Genomic DNA, 20804 nt, shown 5'->3' on the forward strand with positions numbered 1-20804 from the left:
ATAAGGTCCTCATCTGGTCCTTCAGCTTCTTGGCCCAAGATGGCTCAGCAGAAGAACGGGTATGGGTGGCGGGGCCGCCCTCATCGTCAGCAGCAGCAACCTCCTCCTCAGTCTCCATGCGGGTACGTGAAGTGGAGGTGTTGTCCCACTTGTCTTTCTGGCGCAGCTTGATGGGATCGTGGCTGAAACACCCCGGGGCAGCAGGAAAGGGCACGCGAGGAAAGGACTCAGACCACTTTTTCTTGATGAAGTAGTACATGTAAGGCCCGTAGATGGGAACCTTATGGTTGTAGATAGCCATCTGAAGCTCGAAAAACATCACATTAGACACATCGAGTGGCCTAGTGTCCTTCGTCCGTCCCTCTTCACACATAAGGAGCATATCCACGAGATAAGAATGAACTTGGTCTTTGTTGCCAACCTGAGGGAATAGAGTGTTGCGAAAGATCCTATGCATGACATCCAAGAAGGTGGGGAGCACATTCTTCCTGAGATAGAAGGGCCACAACTTCTCCTTGGGGGTAGCACCGGGGTTGGAATGAGGGCGAAGGGCAATAGGATGATGCAGCCCCTCGTCACGGACATTCAGAAGCTTCATGAACTCAACCCAAGTGCCAGACATCCTATCGCCATGAGTCATCCAGGACATAGTACAATCCACATCAGCATGAAAGTGAACCGAGACATAGAATTGAGCCACTACCTCTGGATCGAATTCACAATGAAAGGTGATGAGGACCTCAACACCCAGCGGCTTAATCATACTCAAGGCCTCTCCAAAATATGCAGGATCCCTCTAGAGATGATTGAGATCAATCCACTGTACCGGGACAAAAAAATTCTTCCGAGTGAGGACGACATCTTGATAAATCAGGAGTTGTTGCTTGTTCTAGAACATCTCACAGCCCTTGACCTGAGCCCTCTCAGTGACATAAGGATTGATCTTTCGGCACTGCACATACTCCTTAAGAGGCAAAGTGTCATAGTCAGTGTTGGCCTCCTTGTCCTTCGATGCAGTTTTCTTGATATTCGCTTTGGAGGATTGGAACCTTCCGGGTTGTCAGAATTGCGGAACCTCTTGGATTGGGCGTCACGAACCGGGTTGGAGCGATGGGAACCACCACCTGTGACACGCAACACAAACATGCGAAAACAAGAAAAGGAAGTCATGGCAAAGTCCAGAACATGGGAGAAAAACACAGAAGGAACCAGTTTTAGGTCATGCACATAAGCCGCAGCGGTAGTACTGCTCCACGAGCGGTAGTACCGCTCCACGAGCAGTAGTACCGCGTGGTTTCAGATCTGACACAACAGAAAATAGATCTACCCATGGAGCTCTAACAACGGGGCAAAAAAATAGATCTGGCCACTATGCATAACCTATTCAACAAAAACTCAAGGAAAACATTCCCAAGACCCCTCCTTCCATCCATGTATGAGACAAAATCATGCCAGAACAATGAGGGCAATACACCAAGCCCTTAACCCTAAAACCAAGAACACCAAAATAAGAGAAGGAGGATAGGGGAAGTACCGGGATCCATGGCACAAGGAGGTGGAAGGGGGCAATCCCTTCAACTGGCACGAAAGGAGAAGCACCGCTGAGGAAGATCTCTCCTGGTGAGATTTGAGAGAAAGAGAGAGATCTCCACGGGAGAGAAACAAATGGGGCAAAAAAACTGCCCCCTCTTCTTATATAGCCCCCAGGGCACAGGCAGGTTGGTAGTACTGCTCTAGGATAGCGGTAGTACTGCTCACCGCGGTAGTACCACTCAGGTCCTGGCGATAGTACCACTCGGGTCGTTGCGGTAATACCGCATGCGATGGTAGTACCTCTCCCCGTGAGGCAAACAGATCTGAAGGTGGTAGTACCACTTGGGTCATCGCGGTAGTACCGCTTGAGTCATCGCGGTAGTACTGCTCCACGAGCGGTAGTACCGTGCCAGAAGAACTCAGAAAAAATCCAGAAATTGCCAAAACAACGAGAAAACACTATGAACAAATACCAAACAAAATTTAGAATAGAAACCCAAACAAAATATCCTGGTTGGTATGTCATAACCCGCTTTTTAGGGGGCGGTGGCTGGAGCCACCTATGTTTGAGACAAATGGTATGACACCACGAAGAATTATCCTTGGGTTCATGACCAAAGCTCATCTTTGAAGCACAAGTGCCATCTATGATGGCTAATGTAAAAGACTTGATCGATTTATGCATAATGGGGGGAGGGAAAGTTCATTGGTTGAACAACACTCCCCCTATGTCCATGCCTACACCTAGAACATGATATAATGCAGGGCGAGGTGCAGAGTGCCTAGTTTCAATCCACATTACTTGAATCGATGATATTTAGCTCATGCCTTAACTCCCGGAACCTTGCTTCATCTAGGGGCTTAGTGAAAATATCAGCAAGTTGCTCTTGAGTGTTGATGAATTTGACTTCAATATCTCCACGCTTGATATGCTCACGGATGAAGTGATGACGAATATCAATATGCTTGGTTTTGCTATGTTGCACCGGATTGAGGGATATCTTGATAGCACTTTGATTGTGGCATAAAAGAGGCACTTCGTCACAAGTGACACCGTAATCCTTTAAAGTTTGCCTCATCCATAGCAACTGTGCACAACAACTTGCAGCTGCAACATACTCAGCCTCGGTGGAAGACAGTGAGATACAATTTTGCTTCTTTTAAGACCAACTTACCAGCGAACGACCAAGAAATTGACATCCTCCAGATGTTGACTTCCTCTCCACACAGTCTCCTGCCCAATCTGAGTCAGAATAACCCACTAGATTGAAGCTTGCTCCTTTGGGATACCATAGGCCAAAGTTTGGGGTATGAGCCAAATATCAAAAGATTCGTTTAACACCCGCAAAGTGGATTTCTTTTGGTGCAGATTGAAACTGTGCACAAACCTTACACTCAACATGACATCCGGTCTAGATGCACAAAGGTAAAGAAGGGATCCAATCATGGAGCGATATACCTTTTGATCCACTGCTTTACCATCGGGATCGCTGTCAAGCTTGCATCTGGTTGGCATGGGAAACTTGAACGGCTTGGCGTCCTCTAGCTCGAACCTCTTGAGCATGTCTTGGGTGTACTTGGCTTGTTTCATGAAGGTTCCTTCTAAGCCTTGTTTAATCTTGAATCCGAGGAAGAACTTCAACTCACCCATCATTGACATCTCAAATTTCTCGGTCATTAGTGCAGCAAATTCTTCATTGAAAGATTTGTTAGGAGAACCAAAAATGATATCATCAACATATAGTTATCATATGAACAAATCCCCTTTGACCCTTTTGGTAAAAAGGGTGGGGTCGATCTTCCCAATTTCAAACCCACGATCTTGCAACAACTCCGTAAGGTACTCATACCACACACGTGGGGCTTGATTAAGGCCATAGAGCGCCTTGTTGAGTTTGTATACATGATTGGGGAGCTTGGGATGTTCGAACCCTGGGGGTTGTTTGACATATACCAACTCATTTGAAGGACCATTAAGAAATGCACTCTTCACATCCATTTGTTGTAATTTGAAATAATGATGAGAGGCAAATGCAAGAAGCATGCAAATAGATTCAAGACGAGCAACAGGGGCAAAGGTTTCACAGTAGTCGATACCCTCGACTTGGGAGTAGCCTTGAGCCACCAGTCTTGCCTTGTTTCGAACCACAATCCCATTGGCATATTGCTTGTTTTTAAAGATCCATTTGGTCCCAATGACATTATGTTCGTCCTTTGGTCTTGGAACTAACTCCCATACTTTATTGCGCTCGAAGTTGTTCAGTTCTTCATGCATGGCCATAAGCCAATCCTCGTCATCGAGCGCTTCCTGTACCTGTTGAGGTTCACAATACGAAACAAACGCGTGATGCTCACAATAATTTGAAATTTGTTGACGAGTGGACACTCCCCTTTTTAAGATTCTAAGCACATTCTTCAGAAGATGTGATTTGACCCTGAGCTTGGATGATATCTTGGCTGCGCGATGCTCTAGGAGTTCCGTGCTACTTAATTGAGGAGCATCGACTTGATCACGTTGTTTGTCCTTGTTATTGGGTTTTGACCCTGCCTTGACAACACGACCCCTTTTAGGTGCCACGGTAGGAAATTGAGGAGCAACCACCTGATGAACTTGATCTTCGTATTGAGCAAGCTCACTAGTTTCTTATTTATCTTGTGGTTGCTCTTGATCTTGATCTTGTGGCTGCACTTGATCTTGATCTTGAGCAGTTTCGGAGCCTTGTGTTAGAATTTGGACATCATTTGGTGCATCACCATCTCCGTGTGGTTGATATCGTCCTTGATTCTGTTCAGTTGGTTGAGGGTCTTCACTTTGTTCATCGAAAGCATGTGGGTCTAGCGAGGGTGATGGCTCCACTTGAGTAGAGCATTGTCCTTCTCCTTCAGCCACAAGGGGTTCCTCAATGGGGAGTATTTGACCAATCCCCATTGTTCTTATGGCTTGGGGAGGAATTTCATCACCTACATCACAAAGACCATTTTGCTCCACCCGGGAGCCATTATTTTCATCAAACTCCATGTTACACGTCTACTCAATGAGTCAGATGGACTTGTTGAGGACACGGTAAGCATGAGAGTTTGTAGCATAACCAATAAATATGCCCTCTTGAGCTCTAGAGTCAAATTTAGCTAGACGAGCACCTTTCTTGAGAATGGAACACCTACACCCGAAAACCCTGAAGTACTTGAGGTTGGGCTTGTTTCCGGTGAGGATATCATAAGGAGTCTTGTTCAAGTCTTTATGGATGTAGGGATGCATGACATGACATGTTGATGGCTTCGTCCCAAAAGTTGTATGGAGATTTGAATTCTGCCATCATTGTTCTTGCTGCGCCCATCAACGTCCGGTTCTTCCTTTCCGCCACACCATTTCGTTGAGGGGTGTATGGTGCTGAATATTGATGCTTGATCCCCTCATCATTGAGAAACTCATCCAAGGTGTAGTTCTTGAACTCGGTGTCGTTATCACTTCTAATCGTCAAAATCTTTGCGTCATGTTGGCGTTGAGGTTCATTTGCAAAGTTGATGACGGTCTGTTGAGTCTCGCTCTTCCTTTTGAAGAAATACACCCAAGTTTATCTTGAGTAATCATCAACAATCAACAAGCAATACTTTCTGCCTCCAAGACTATCAAAAGATGGAGGACCAAAGAGATCCATGTGAAGGAGCTCCAAGGGCATCTTAAATGAGAGTCGTGGGACGATGAGCAGTTTCATGAATCTTCCCTTCAATACAAGCACTGCAAGCACGATTTCTGGCAAAAATCACATTTGTTAGTCCACGAACATGGTCCCCTTTGTGAAGATTTTGCAAAGATCTCATATTAACATGGGCTAGTCGGCGATGCCAAAGCCAGCCAACATCAACTTTAGCCATTAGACAAGTCGCAGTCTTAGTGGGTCGTTGTGAAAAGTTCACCACATAGAGACCATTTTCGACATATCCAACATAGGCTAATTTAAGAGTCTTGCTCCACAAAAGGGCCACGATATCTAGATTAAAGAATGTGGCAAAGCCCATAATTGCAAGTTGACAAATAGAAAGTAAATTGTAAGCAAGGGACTCAACAAGCATGACCTTCTCAATAGATAAATCTTGAGAGATGACCACCTTACCAAATCCCAGTACCTTAGGCGTTGAAGCACCAACAAATTGGACATGGGTGGGCATAGATGGGGTAGGATGCACGTCCACCACCAAGTCCTTGCTTCCGGTCATATGATTTGTTGCTCCACTATCAAGCAACCATGACACCCTACCGGAAGCATACTCGTGCAATAGATCAAGGCTTGGTTTTAGGTACCAATTTTTGAATGGGTCCTTTGATGTTAGAAACAAGGGTCTTAGGAACCCAAATAGCCCATTCAATAGACTCATAATAAGAACCCACAAATGTGGCATAGACATGCCCATCACCAGCACGACATAAAACATAATAAGGATTAAATTTGCCAGTTGTGTTGGTAGGGATGGTTTTGCCCTTCTTGGCATTACCATCCCCTACCTTGTTCTTGTTCTCCTTCTGAGTCGCCTCACCCTCTTTGACAAAGATGTCCTTGAGAGTAAGCGGTCGCTTGTTCCTGTTCTTCCTTTTTCTTTTCGACTTGGATGTAAGTCCAAGTCCCTCCTTTCGTACAACTTCCTTTTGATTACTCAAAAGGTTGTTTAGGTTCTTCTCGCCTTGGATGCATGACACAAGGCCCTTCTCAAGTTGATCCTTCAACTTAGCATTTTCCTCCACAAGATGTACATGCTCGCAACAAGGGTTAGTTGCACAAGCATTATCAATTAAAACAAAAGGAGGACAGGTAGAGATCTCCTTGGTAAGCTTTGCTTGGAGTTGATCATGATACTCCTTCAAGGAGAGATGTGCACCTTTCAAGACCTTGTGGGCCTTGTCAAGTGTATCAAAGTCTCCCTTGAGTCTTTCATGGCCAAACCCAAGTGCAGCCTTTTCTGACTTAAGCACGCGGATGAGAACAATTGTGTGATCTAACTCTTTTTGCAATTTAGCACAATCATCGTTGTGTGACTCCTCAAGAGCCAAACGACGACTGCGCTCTTCTTCTAGAGCAATAGATAGTTCAGCAATCTCATCAGCACAGTCACGGCTATGTCCTAGCAACTCGGAGATAGTCTCCTCATGAGACTCAATGAGGTCATTAGCCTCACCCAGTTGTTCCAAAAGAGCAACAAAATGCTTCTTGGATTCTCCTTTGATTTTACACAGAAATTTGTCAAAATCATGCTCATTAAGTTCCACAACATCACTATCATCAACACAGTTCAACAATGAGGGAGCAGTAGTGATGGTGGTCTTAATGCTGGGTGTTACCTTATCGATACCTTTGGCCATAAGGCACTTGGCGATGCGGCTGCCGTTGGGGGCATCGAAGAGAGACACCTTGGGAGAGGAGGTGGCAATGGATACAGTAGCCATTGCCACCGTATCATCATCATCATCGTCATGATCGGAGGTGTACTCTTCAAGTGCCACCATAACCTTTGGATGGGGTTTCTTGACAAAGTTGTTCTTGTTCGGGAAAGACTTGGCTTTGTCTTTGCGAATGAGATTGCCACCGTTGTCTTCCCTCTTCTCATAAGGACAATCTGCCACGAAGTGACTCACATTGCCGCAGTTATAGCATGTCCTCACACGCTGCTTGGTCTTGGACCCACTCAAGTTATTCTTGGAGAAGTTGGGCCTTGAGTTTCTCTTGTTGCCCCAGAATTGCCTTGATGCAAAAACAATGTGCTCGTGATAAGCATACTTAGTGTCTTCAGGGCAGCCGTCCTCTTCCTCTTCTTCTTCTTCATTAGAAACATCCTTGGATTTTAATGCAAGGTTGGGTGAAGCTGTCTTTGACCGAACTCGAGCAAGAGCATTATCATCAATCTTGTTCATGATATTCATTGCAATGAATTCATCCAACACTTCACCGGAGGACAAGGAGTGAAAATCTGGCCTTTGACGAATGAAAGATGACATGGCTTTGTTGAATGGCATGATGGCCTTGAGAAACTTGCGCTTGATCCATGTGTCATCCACATCCTTGCTCCCGTGATCCTGGAGAGCAACAACCAGAGCAGTCGATAGAGATCTCGAGGGTCCTCATCTTCCTTCATCACGAACTCATCGGACGCATCAAGAACCACTTCATAGTTGGATCGTTGAATGCTTGAGCTTCCCTTGTACAAAACCATGATGTGCTCCCAACAGTCCTTGGCATGAGTGAAAGGACATAAGTGAGGAAGATCTTCGAGAGGCACTGCGGGCTGAAGAATGAACAATGCGGAATGATTATATTGATTGTCCGCTTCTTCTCTTGGCATGAGGTTGCTTTGGTCATGCGGGTAGAAGCCTTGCTCAATGATTCTCCATAAATTTGTTGAGCTGTGATTCAAATGAGACTTAATGCAAAACACCCAGTTAGCAAACTCCCCCTTAACAAGCTTAGGAGGAGGAGGACCAAGATTATTAATATGCGGTGTATGAACCGGTCCTTCATAGACCGGGGGAGGTGGAACCGAGGCAAAGGTTCATGTCCCATTCTTGTTGAGAGGGCAAGACGGTTGCATACCTTTAGCCGCTTCCTTGGTGGAACTGACCTCCGATTTCGTGTTGGTAGGTTTAAGCACCAACGCCGGTTCGGGAGAATTTTTTAACCCCTCAAGTAAATCTTTAAACATGGACTTGACTTTGTTCGTCAAGGATGACCTGAGGGAATCCATGGCCTCATTCAAGTCGTCCCTTGTGACCGAATTCAAGGCCATGGCCTCGGGTGGTCCACTGACTCCCTCTTCATCGTCAACCATACTCTTAGGGCAGTGAAACCCTTAATAAAGAGACTCGCCCTGATACCAATTGAAAGGTTCGACATGGTTGACTAGAGGGGGGTGAATAGGCAACTACCAATTTTTAGTTCTTCTTACCAAGTTAGTGAAAGCAACATAAAGGTTCTCTAAATTAGCTACTAGATGAGCAACCTATATGATGCTAACTACCATGACAACTAGTGCAAGCAAGAAATACGTAGCAACAATAATATACACAAAGTAAAGGTAAGAGATAACCGCAAGTGGAACCGATGAAGAAGAGGATGTGTTACCGAAGTTCCTTCCCTTTGAGAGGAAGTACGTCTCTGTTGGAGTGGTGTGAGGCACAATGCTCCCCAATAAGCCACTAGGGCCACTGTATTCTTCTCACGCCCTCACACGATGCGAGGTGCTATGATTCCACTATTGGTGCCCTTGAAGGCGGCGACCGGACCTTTACAAACAAGGAGAACCATAGAAACCACCGTGGTTCGAAACCATCAAGGGGCGACGGATTGTCTTGTGCCTTACCATGTATAATTTGAAATGGTCAATGCACACGATTAGTCCGCAGTGGTACTGTCATCAATCACCAAAATTACTTAGGACAAAATATGCCATAACAAGTGGCTCAGGATCGGCGGAAACTTCAGCTAGGGGCACGGGAGGACTGATGACCCACAAGTATAGGGGATCAATCGTAGTCCTTTCGATAAGTAAGAGTGTCGAACCCAACGAGAAGAAGAAGGCTCTGATAAATGGTTTTCAGCAAGGTAATAACCGCAAGCACTCAAAGTAGCGGTAACAAGTGATGGTGTAGTGAGGTGAAACGTAGCAAGTGAAAAGTAACAAGTAACAAGTAGTAGCAACGATGCACCAAAGTGGCCCAATCCCTTTTGTAGCAAGGGAAAAGCCTGAACAAAGTCTTATAGGAGGAACAACGCTCCCGAGGACACACGGGAATTTCTGTCATGCTAGTTTCATCATGTTCATGTGATTCACGTTCGTTACTTTGATAGTTTGATATGTGGGTGTCATTGCAATCTCTGGCGATGGCTAGACGAATGCTGATGACAACAAACCTTCCCCTGCAACGGCACCAGAAAAATGCTGCTAGCACTCCCCAGCAATGAAACTAGAAGAATGTTGTTGATGGCCCACCAGCGCGTGAGTTCGCAGCAGTTTTCGAGGGTAGAGTATTCGACCCAAATTTGTTGGTTAGCCACACAGGAGGTGAGAGAATACTCTCGAGTATTAGTAGCTGAATTTGTCAGATTCAACCACACCTGAAAGATTAGTATCTGCAAGCAAAGTATCAGTAGCAAAGTAGTATGATAACAACGATGTCAAAAACGATCTGTTGACACGACAAACTATTTCTAACGATTGTATCAATGGCGCCACCTTGCCTCGTTGACGGAAGTTGTCAGTTCCCGTCAACGACCAGCGAACCAAAATTGTAGCAGGTAGCAGCAGTGTAACGAGCAATAGCAGCGACAAGGAACAGCAGTAGTGACAATAGTAGCAAGTAGCAACAGTAGCAGCAGAGCAAGACAAGTAACAATAGTAACAACAGTAGCAGCAGCAGCAGCAGAGCAAGACAAGTAACAGCAATAGCAATAGTAGTAGCAGCAGCAACACAGCAAAACAAGTAATAGCAGTAGCAACAGTAGTAGTAGCAGCAGCACAGCAACACAAGTAACAGAGTAGGACAAACTCGTAGGCAATGGGTCGGTGATTTGTTTGGATGATATTCATCATGCAACAGCTATAACACGGAGAGATATGTGGCTAGCTCTCATTCGTCAATGTGATGTAGGCATGCATTCCGTGTGTCGTCATACGTGCTTAGGGAAAAGAACTTGCATGACATCTATTGTCCATGCCTCCCGTGGCAGCGGGGTCCAAAAGGAAACTACGGGATATTAAGGTTCTCCTTTTAATAAAGAACTGGACCAACGCATTAGCACTTGGTGAACACATGAACTCCTCAAACTATGGTCATCACCGGGAGTGGTTCCTGTTATTGTCAATCCGGGGTTGCCAGATCATAACACATAGTAGGTAACTACAAATTGCAAGATCGGATCTAAAACACACATATATTGGTGACAACATAATAATTTCAGATCTGAAATCATGGCACTCGGGCCCTAGTGACAAGCATTAAGCATGGCAAAGTAATAGCAACATCAATCTCAGAACATAGTGGATACTAGGGATCAATCCCCATCAAAACTAACCCGATTACATGATAGATCTCATCCTACTCATCACCGCCTAGCGAGCCTACGAATTGATTACTCACGAACGACGAAGAGCTTCATGGAATTGGAGAGGGAAGAAGGTTGGTGATGACGATGGTGACGATTTCCCCTCTCCGGAGCCCAAGACGGACTCCAGATCTGCCCTCCAGATGAAGAACAGGTGGTGGCGGTGCCTCCGTATCGAAAACGCGATGAAAACTTCTCTTTTTTATTTTTTCTGGGACGAAAGGGGACTTATAGACCTCAGGTTGGGGGCGGCAGAGCCGTGTGGGCCCCACAAGCCTGCCCACCACCACCAGGGGTGGTGGTGGAGCTAGGGCTTGTGGCCCATTGGCCCACCCCCTCAGGTGGAACTTGGCGCAGATATTTTTGATATTTTCCAAAACTTGTAACATCCCAATTTTCTTAAATTCGGATGTTAATAGATCATTCATATGCATCTCATATTTTATGCATTATTTGTTCTTCTGAAAATTTTATTCATTTTGCAACTTCGGGCAATTCATTGGAGTGGAGATAATATGACTTCTCCCGTGTGAAATAAAAAGTTCATGATGTTTAAAATGTCATTTGGAGTTATCGTTTTGGTTTCGCAAATTTTATAATGCCCGAAATTATTTTTAGTTAAGTTTTTAAATGCTATTTGTGTGGCCTATTACATTAAAACTATTTTCAAAATATTTGCATTAGGTGGAACTAGGTTCCTTTATTTTTTTTAATAGGGGTTTTATTTTGTACTTATATATATGTTTCTAGATTAGCATTTTAATATATATATATATATATATATTACTATACGCGTATATTATATGTATATATTTTGTGTATATATTATTTTGTTTTTTTTCTAGGTATTATAGTATATATGTATGTTATTTTCTGGTATTTAACTAGAAAATATAAATATATATATACTTTTTATTATTTATATTTTTTTCTTTTATGGCTGTTTGTTCTTTTTCTAAAAAAAAAAGAAACCGGCCAGGAGCACACCACTAGCACATCACATGCACTAGCACACCACGTGCTCACGAGCCCCAGGCCACGAGCACGAGCCAGCTCGAGGGACCGAGTCCTAGGAACCACTGCAGCATACAGGAACCCCATAGCGGCCAGGCCAGATCGCCCAGGGTGAGCTCCCATCGAAGCGTTGACCAGCAGCCCCTTGCCCCGTGACCGAGACCAGCACGTGCCCGGCGCCAGCACCCCTAGTTCCATCCCGAGCCGGACTCCCATCGACCAGGGACTCCTTTTCTTCTCGCGAGCAGAAACCGAGGGCATATAGTCCCAGGGACCGAAGCCAACAAGAACAGAAGCCCCTGCTCCCGATTCACGCAGCAGCCTCGAGCACCGCGGAGCAACACCGCGCACGTCCGAGTTCGTCCGTGTTCGTCGGAGTTCGCGGAGCCGCCGTCACCGGAGTCCGTTCGACCGCCACCGGAGCACCATCGGAGGAGCCACACCGAGACGGTTCCGTTTTTCCCCGCTGTTCGTGGTGAGGACGCACGCACGAGCGATTCATCAAGTCCTGATGAACAGCTTCAGGACGAAATTCAATCTGTTTTTAATCTGTTTTTAGCTCTGTCAGATTCTCGGTATAATTTTGAAACGCGTTTATCTTTTTACTCGTAACTCCGATTCAGGAAATTCTTTTTCCTGTGATCTCGTATTGATGAGTAGAACATGTTAGAACCAGTAGTTTTCAGTTTTACGATTTTTTTTTGTTAAAACAGATTATTTTAACCTACCGGAGGCCATATTTTGCAAACCGTTCATCCGGTTTAGTTGATTCTTTTTGCGTTGTCATCGTATCGGCTTGTAGATGATTTTATACCTGCTGCCATGCTATTTATGCTTTGGTTTTAAACAAGTTGTTTTATTGCCGATGATTTTATTTGGTGTTATGTGATTGTGATGATTGATTGGTGTGACTGTTTGCAACGTGTAGATTGTGCGGAGTGCGACGCAAACTATTGTCAGGAGTGTGACTTTCTGAACCAGAATCAAGGCAAGTTACATGTTGATCATCCTTTACCTATTATTTTCCTATGCATGTAGTATTATACCACCCTATGAAAGTTATGCATGTATAGGAATATTATTATTGCTATGATATTGAGCTATTTTCCCTCGTCATTGAAGATCGTGTTAGATATATTTTGCTATGCTATGTAGACGGGGATTGGTTTCTCTATTCATTGAGTTTATGTGAGGATTACTACAAAATAAATTTGAGTAGTAATTAAGGAAATAATACACCTCTGGGCGGATATGGTATTGTTGGGTGGTTTCAAGAACATAATGGTTTCTACCCTCTGAATGTAAGTGGAATGCCGCCCAGGTTCAAAAAGATCAGACAGACTTAGTGACTAGTAGCTTCCGTGCGCAACCACTAGCTATATGGGCTCTAGCTTAGTTGAGTAGGTTGTGGGAACCTTGCCTGGGCAAAGCTAGCAGATGTAGATATGAATAGGTGTACCGGCTTGCCGTTGGGTGGAGGTGACTGCTTCTGAAAGACTTCATCTCAATCTTCGGGTTGGGTCTAGTGGGTACAGTGTGCAAACCTCTGCAGAGTGTATAAACTAATCATGATTAGCCGTGTCTCCGGTTATGGACAATTTTGAGCAGCTAGGCCATTACAGTTGTTCGATGATCTTGACAGATGACACACTTAATAAAACTTGATGGGAAACTTAATGATGGTAATAGGTTGGAGTTGGAGATGCCAACTCAACCATATGTGAGTATTGTAGCAAACTAACTAAAACTTGACTATTAGGTAGCTATGAGGATAAAATCAGCTTTCTGCAAAATAACCATCAGCCTTTCTTTTGTTATACTATGCATATACATGTAGGTCTGTTATATTATTTTTCCTGTGTAATTTTCCAATACATTCAAAGTATTGACCTATATGGCTGCAATGTATCATGTTGCAGGATATTCAGACGAGGAGTAAGGTACTGTTAGGGTCGCGAGTCTTCACTCAACATCGCCAGTGGGCTATGATGGGACTCATCGTTATTATTCTGCTACTTTTCCGCTGTGTATTAGAATAAAGCTAGCTAAGTGCTATGCAGATTGTTATATTTTATAAATTCTGGATCATACGTTATTATAAATGATGCACTTGCTATTCTGGTTTTCATCTATACTGTGTGTGCTAGCGATTCGATCCAGGGACTAGCACAGTAAAGCACAGAGACTCAAATCCTTCGAGGTTTGGTCGTTACAAAACTGCTCCCCGTAAATTTTCAGGACATTTGGAGAACTTTGATTTCTGCACAAAAATAACACCAAGGCAATTCTGCTGAAAACAGCGTCAGTCCAGGTTAGTTCCATTCAAATCATGCAAATTAGAGTCCAAAACAAGGGCAAAAGAGTTTGGAAAAGTAGATATGATGGAGACGTATCAACTCCCCCAAGCTTAAAACCTTGCTTGTCCTCAAGCAACTCAGTTGACAAACTGAGAGAGAAAGAAAAACTTTGACAAACTCTGTTTGATCTTGTTGTTGCAACTATGTCTAACTCATAACCAGAATTTCAGCAAGATCACAAGTTAACCACATAAAAAATGACACAAAGGTCTCACGGTAAACTAATATCAATGGCATAATCAGCTAACGAGCAAATAATAATGAGTTTCAAATACCAACACTTCAATCAAAACAAGCATGAAGCAATATGAATAGGTGGTATCTCGCTAGCTCTTTCTGAGACCGCAAAACATAAATGCAGAGCACTTTCAAAGATCAAGGGCTGACTAAACATTGTAATTCATAGCAACTAAGATCTAGTCATAGTCATACTCAATATCAATCAAAAGCAAAGCATAAAAATGATAGAGGTGCTCTCTAATTGGTGCTTATATAAGAGGAGGATGACTCAACATGAAAATAAATAGACAGGCCCTTCGCAGAGGGAAGCATTGATTTGTAGAGGTGCCAGATCTCAAGCTTTGAAAACAGAGATAATAATTTTGGGTGGCATGCTTTCATTGTCAACGCAATGACCAAGAGTTCTCAATATCTTCCATGCTACTCATGCTATAGGCGATTCCCAAACAGAAAATTAAAGTTTTAACTCCCCCAACCACCAATCAATCACACTCCACGGCTAGCCGAATCCTCGGGTACCGTCCATACTAACATTAATCCAGGGGGGTGTCTTGTTTTACAGTTATGTTTTCGATTTAAGCGTGGAACTGGGCATTCCAAATACCGGCCCCTTTCTCATGAATGACTGTGAATAAACACATGTCGAGGATAACACTCCAAGCATGGAAGATACCAATAGCCCTCTATCACCACATGAGCGGTTCGGGCATGCAAAACAGATTATTTCTTGAAGGTTTAGAGAGTGGCACATGCAAATTTACTTGGAACGGCAGGTAGATACCGCAAATAGGTAGGTATGGTGGACTCTCATGGAAAAACTTTTGGGTTTATGGAAGTGGATGCACAAGCAGTATTCCCGCTTAGTACAAGTGAAGGCTAGCAAAAGACTGGGAAGCGACCAACTAGAGAGCGACAACAGTCATCAAGATGCAATGAGTTTGACTAACATTGAATGCAAGCATGAGCATGATATAAATCACCATGAACATGAACATCATAGAGGCTATGTTGATTTTGTTTCAACTACATGCATGAACATGCGCCAAGTCAAGCCACTTGAAACATTCAAAGGAGAATACCATCCTATCATACTACATCATAGTCATCTCAAAATCTATGTTGGCAATCAAGACAAACCATTATAAGCTCTCAACTAAATAAGCATGGCATCAGAAACTATGATCTCTAAGTTGTCATTGCAAACATGGTTCTCTCACAACAAAGCTAAATCTGGGTCGACAAGCTAGTCATATTTACAAAAACAAAATAGATAGAGTTCATACCAGCTTTTCTGTCTCAGTCACTTCATCATATATCATCATTGTTGCCTTTCATTTGCACGATCGAACGATGAAAACGATAATAAGCGCATTGGACTAAGCTGAATCTGCAGGCAAACACAAAGGAGAAGACAAAGTAATATGGCTCTTTGAAAGCTAAACAGGTAAGCATGCAAGAACCAAAAAAAATTGTAACCAATATCTTCTACCTTGACACAAAGAAAAAGAAAACTATTTACACGGGAAAGCTCCCAACAAGCAAAATAAGAAAGAAAATTCTTTTTGGGTTTTATCAATAGGACACAAAACAAGAAAACAAGAAAACGAAAAGAAACTAGCATGGATAATATAGTGGCAAAGTGTAAACACCGGCTAACAAAGTGAAAGCATAAGCATGAATGTAAAGTCGGTGAGAACACGTACTCCCCCAAGCTTAGGCCTTTGGCCTAGCTTGGTCTACTCCCATGGTGGGAAATAACCAGCTCCGGGATACTCTGGAGCAGACTGTGGATGCCACTGCTGTGTGAGCTCCTCTGGCTCCCACTGATAAAATGGCGTCTGGTACTCGACTGGCGGCTCGGGCACGGGCGCCTGTGGTTGGGCCAAGCCCCAATATGCATAGATGTCCGCGGGCATAATAGTGTACCTGCCTGCATGAAGATCAAACAAAGAAGGAGCAGGAAAAGTAATAGTCTCTCGAGTACCCCGACTAAACACCAGGTTATAAATCATCCGTCTACTAGCATCTCTATCCAGAAAATCATGGCGAACCATGCTGTCATAATCCAGATATCTCTCAGGGAGAAGCATCTCTCCTTCCTCTCTCAGTCTAATGGGTATCTCAAAGTGTCTGGCAAGACGGGTAGCATAGATACCTCCATAGACAATACCTTTAGAACGGTTCAGGTTCAACCGTTGAGCTACTATAGCGCCCAAGCTATAAGTCTTATCGTTATAAAGGCCTTCGCGCAAAAACGCAAGGTCTGGAGAACTAAGTGATCCAGCCTCCCCACGGCCAATCAAACATTTTCCCACAAATAGTGAGAAGTACCGAAGCACAGGAAAATGTATGCTAGCAATTCTAGCGCGAGACACTCCTCTCTCCTCTCCAACAGCAATAGAACCAATGATATCCTCCAAGTCCCGTGGACGAGGGTCACGGATATCCCCAACATAAGGTAATTTGCATACATTGCAAAAATCCTGTAGCGTCATGCACTGGGGAACATCGTATATCATGAACTCAACCATGGGAGGATTCTTCCTCGGATAAAAGTTGAAGCTTTGAACGAAAATATTGGTGAGGAGGAGATATTGCGAGCACTTATCTTCAACGAACGCAGTAAGACCTGCGTTCTCCACCAAGTAATAAAAGTCTTCATAAAGTCCGGCGGCGCGCAAAAATTCATCACTTGGCCACTCGCACGCTCGAACTTCTGTGACTTGAGGGACTGCGTACTTGGGGTGGTTCTTCTCATCCCCCTTGGGGTTACGGCTTGAAGAGCCTCTCAAGAACCTCCTCATCTTTTCCTTTTTCTAGCTCTGAATTTTTTTGAAATTTTTAGAGACTTCGAAAGAAAAGTGAATAAGGATTAACCCAACTTGTAGCAACTACTCCTACTAGTGCCTTGAGACCGTATCATGCGCTAAAACTACTTGGGACCAACTAAAATCAACATTTATAGCTCAAGAACAGGGTCACCAAGGTAGCAAGAATTCGCGAAGGATAAAGTACTAGAGCAAAAACTAATTGGACCAATGGAGGAGTCACTTACCAAGGAGTAATTTCCCCAAAACAGTTCGGAGAACGGTGCTTTGAGCAAAGAGATCGAAAATCACAGCCAAATGAGCAAGAACACGGGTTTGAACTCCGAAACAATTTTTTCTGGAGGTGGAAGAAGAGGTCGAGAGCTGGAATGAGTGGAGGGGGTGGTTGTGGGCCCCACAAGCTTGCACCCCGCCAACAGGGGGTAGGTGGCAGGGGAGGGCTTGTGGCCCACTGGTCTGGCCCCCATGCCAGCTCTCAGGCCCAGAAATTTTGAAAAATTCCATAAAAATCATACTAAATTTTCAGGACCATGGGAGAACTTTTATTTTCGAGGTATTTTCTCCAGGACGCTAAAACAGAAAACAGGAAAAACTAAACTAATTCTATCATTTTTCTTCTAAGCAAAAGAAAAGGAAAACTCAAAACAGAGGTATGTGACTCTTTGATTCATCCGTTTCATGGTCATCTAAAGAAATCCGCCAATGGGATTGATCAAGTCCTTATGACAAAACTTTCTCAAATCACAAGAGAGAACGAAGAATTTTCGAATAGCCACTAAGTCACCTCAATGGGGATATGTATCTCCCAAACAAGCAAATCATACTTCATCTTGACACGAGGAAAAGGGCATTCAAAGCTCCCAATGAGAATCGATGAAGTCTTTTCGATAGCATTGATGCAATGCACTGGATATCGTTTCTTAGGAAAGTGCACTGTGTGCTCATTACCGTTGACATGGAAAGTGGCATTGCCTTTGTTGCAATCTATAACAGCCCGTGTAGTGTTTAAAAAGGGTCTTCCGAGGATGATAGCCATGGCATTGTCCTCGGGAATATCCAAGATAACAAAGTCTATTAAGATAGTGGTATTAGCGACCACAACAGGCACATCCTCGCAAATGCCGATAGGGAAAGCAGTTGATTTGTCGGCCATTTGCAGAGAAATTTTAGTGGGTGTAAACTTATCCAACTCAAGTCTACGATAAAGAGAAAGCGGCATAACACTAACACCGGCTCCAAGGTCACATAAGGCAGTTCTTACGTAGTTTCCTTTAATGGAGCAAGGTAGAGTGGGCACTCTGGGATCACCAAGTTTCTTAGGAGTTCCACCTTTGAAAGTATAATTGGCAAGCATGGTGGAGATCTCAAGATCTGGTATCTCCCGTTTATTAGTCACGATATCTTTCATGTACTTGGCATACGGAGACATCTTGAGCATATCAGTTAACCGCATCTGCAGAAAGACGGGTCATATCATCTCAACGAAGCGCTCAAAATCCTCATCATCCTTTTTCTTGGATGGCTTAGGAGTAAAGGGCATAGGTCTCTGAACCCATGGCTCTCTTTATTTACCATGCTTCCTAGCAATGAAGTCATTCTTATCGTATTTCTTAGGTTGTGCAATATCAGGATTAACCGTAGGTTGAATCTCCACATCCTCATCATTGCTAGGTTGAGCATTATTATGAACATCACTGTCCATATTGTAACCAGGTTCATGTTCATCACCAGATTGTGTTTCTGCATCAGACGCAGAAATATCATTAGGTTCTTCAGGTGTGACAGTATTTTGTGAACTGGCGTGCAAGTTTCTATCATCCTTCTTCTTCTCCTTAGGATGACTAGGTGTATCAGCATTGATTCCTTGAGAATCTTGATCAATTCTCTTAGGATGACCTTCAGGATACAAAGGTTCCCGAGTCATTTTGCCTCCTATAGTAATGACTCTGACAGAGTTGTCATTTAATTCATTGAGCAGGTCATTCTGAGTTTTAAGTACTTGTTCTACCTGAGTAGTAATCATAGAGGCATGTTTACTCAGAAGCTTTAGATCATTGACATTTTTGTCTACACAAGCACTTAAATGGCTAAGCATACGAGTACTTTGTTCAAAATGTCTGCTAACATAATCATTGAAGCACTGTTGTTTGGCAACAAAGTTGTCAAATTCATCAAAGCATAGGCTAGCAGGTTTATCAAAAGGAATATCACTCTCATCAAACCTACGCAGAGAATTCACTTCCACTACCTGTATCGGGTTATCCAGACCATGGATCTCTTCGATAGGTGGTAGATTTTTGACATCTTCAGATCTAATGCCTTTCTGTTGCATAGATTTCTTGGCTTCTTGCATATCTTCGGGACTGAGGAATAGAATACCTCTTTTTTTAGGAGTTGTCTTAGGAGGTGGTTTGGAAATAGTCCAAGCATTATCGTTGGTCAAGAGGTTATTCAGTAGGGTCTCAGCTTATTCTATAGTTCGTTCCCTAAAAACACAACCGGCATAACTATCTAGGTGGTCTCTAGAGGCATCAGTAAGTCCGTCATAGAGGATATTAAGTATCTCGTTCTTCTTAAGAGGGTGATCATGCAAAGCATTCAGTAGCTGGACGAGCCTCCCCCAAGCTTGGGGAAGACACTCTTCTTGGAGTTGAGCAAAGTTGTATATTTCCTGCAAGACAACTTGCTTCTTATGGCCGGGGAAATATTTCTCACAGAAGTAATAGACCATCTCCTGGGGACTACGCACACATCCAGGAGCAAGAGAGGTGAACCAGGCTTTAGCATCATCCTTTAGAGAGAAAGGAAACATCTTAAGGATATAGTAATGGCGGATCTTCTCCTCATGAAAAGGTTGGCTATTTCAGATAGTTTGGCAAGATGGGCTATGACCGTCTCAGACTCTTAACCGTGAAAAGGATCAAATTCGACTAGAGAGATTATCTCAGGGTCGACAGAGAATTCATAATCCTTATTGGTGCCAAATATAGGCGAAGTGGCAAACTTCGGGTCATTTTTCATCCTAGCTTCCCGAGATTTTTCCTTCCACTTGAGAAGTAATTTCTCAGCGTCATAGGCATCCTTACACGCAAGAAAATCCCCAGCTATCTCTCCCTCCATAACGTAACCCTCAGGTATATCATGCAATTCATATCTAGGAGAGCTAGATCTAGCAGGAGCAAAAGCAGGTTCTGTCTCAATAGTATCGGCAGTATCAGAAGCATCACGAGCATTGGCAGTAACTCTAGGAATATGAGCATCAAGGCACACTCCTAGTGGAATATCAGGCAAAGGAGTATCTCTAGTAGTATCAAGCATAGCATCTCTAGTAGTATCAGGCAAAGCAGTATCAAGCATAGCATCTCTAGCAGTATCAGGTATAGTATCAAGCATAGTATCATCAGGCATAGTATCATCAGGCATAGCATCACTAGCAGTATCATCATAAGCATCATCAAGCACAGGCGACATATCAAGATTTCTAGCAGGAGGTGATTTCGCAAACTTACTCATAACTGAAGGTGAATCAAGTGTAGAGCTAGATGGCAATTCCTTACCTCCCCTTGTAGTTGAGGGCAAGACTTTGGTTTTCGGATCCTTCAGATTCTTCATAGTGATCAGCAGATATAACTCCCAAGTGACTCAGAGAATATAGAAATACCTCCCCGGCAACGGCGCCAGAAAAATGCTGATCTGCAATCTCTGGCGATAGCTAGACGAATGCTGATGACAATTAACCTTCC

This window comes from Hordeum vulgare, chromosome 2H (genome assembly GCF_904849725.1).
Source record: "Hordeum vulgare subsp. vulgare chromosome 2H, MorexV3_pseudomolecules_assembly, whole genome shotgun sequence".
Lineage (NCBI taxonomy): Eukaryota > Viridiplantae > Streptophyta > Magnoliopsida > Poales > Poaceae > Hordeum > Hordeum vulgare.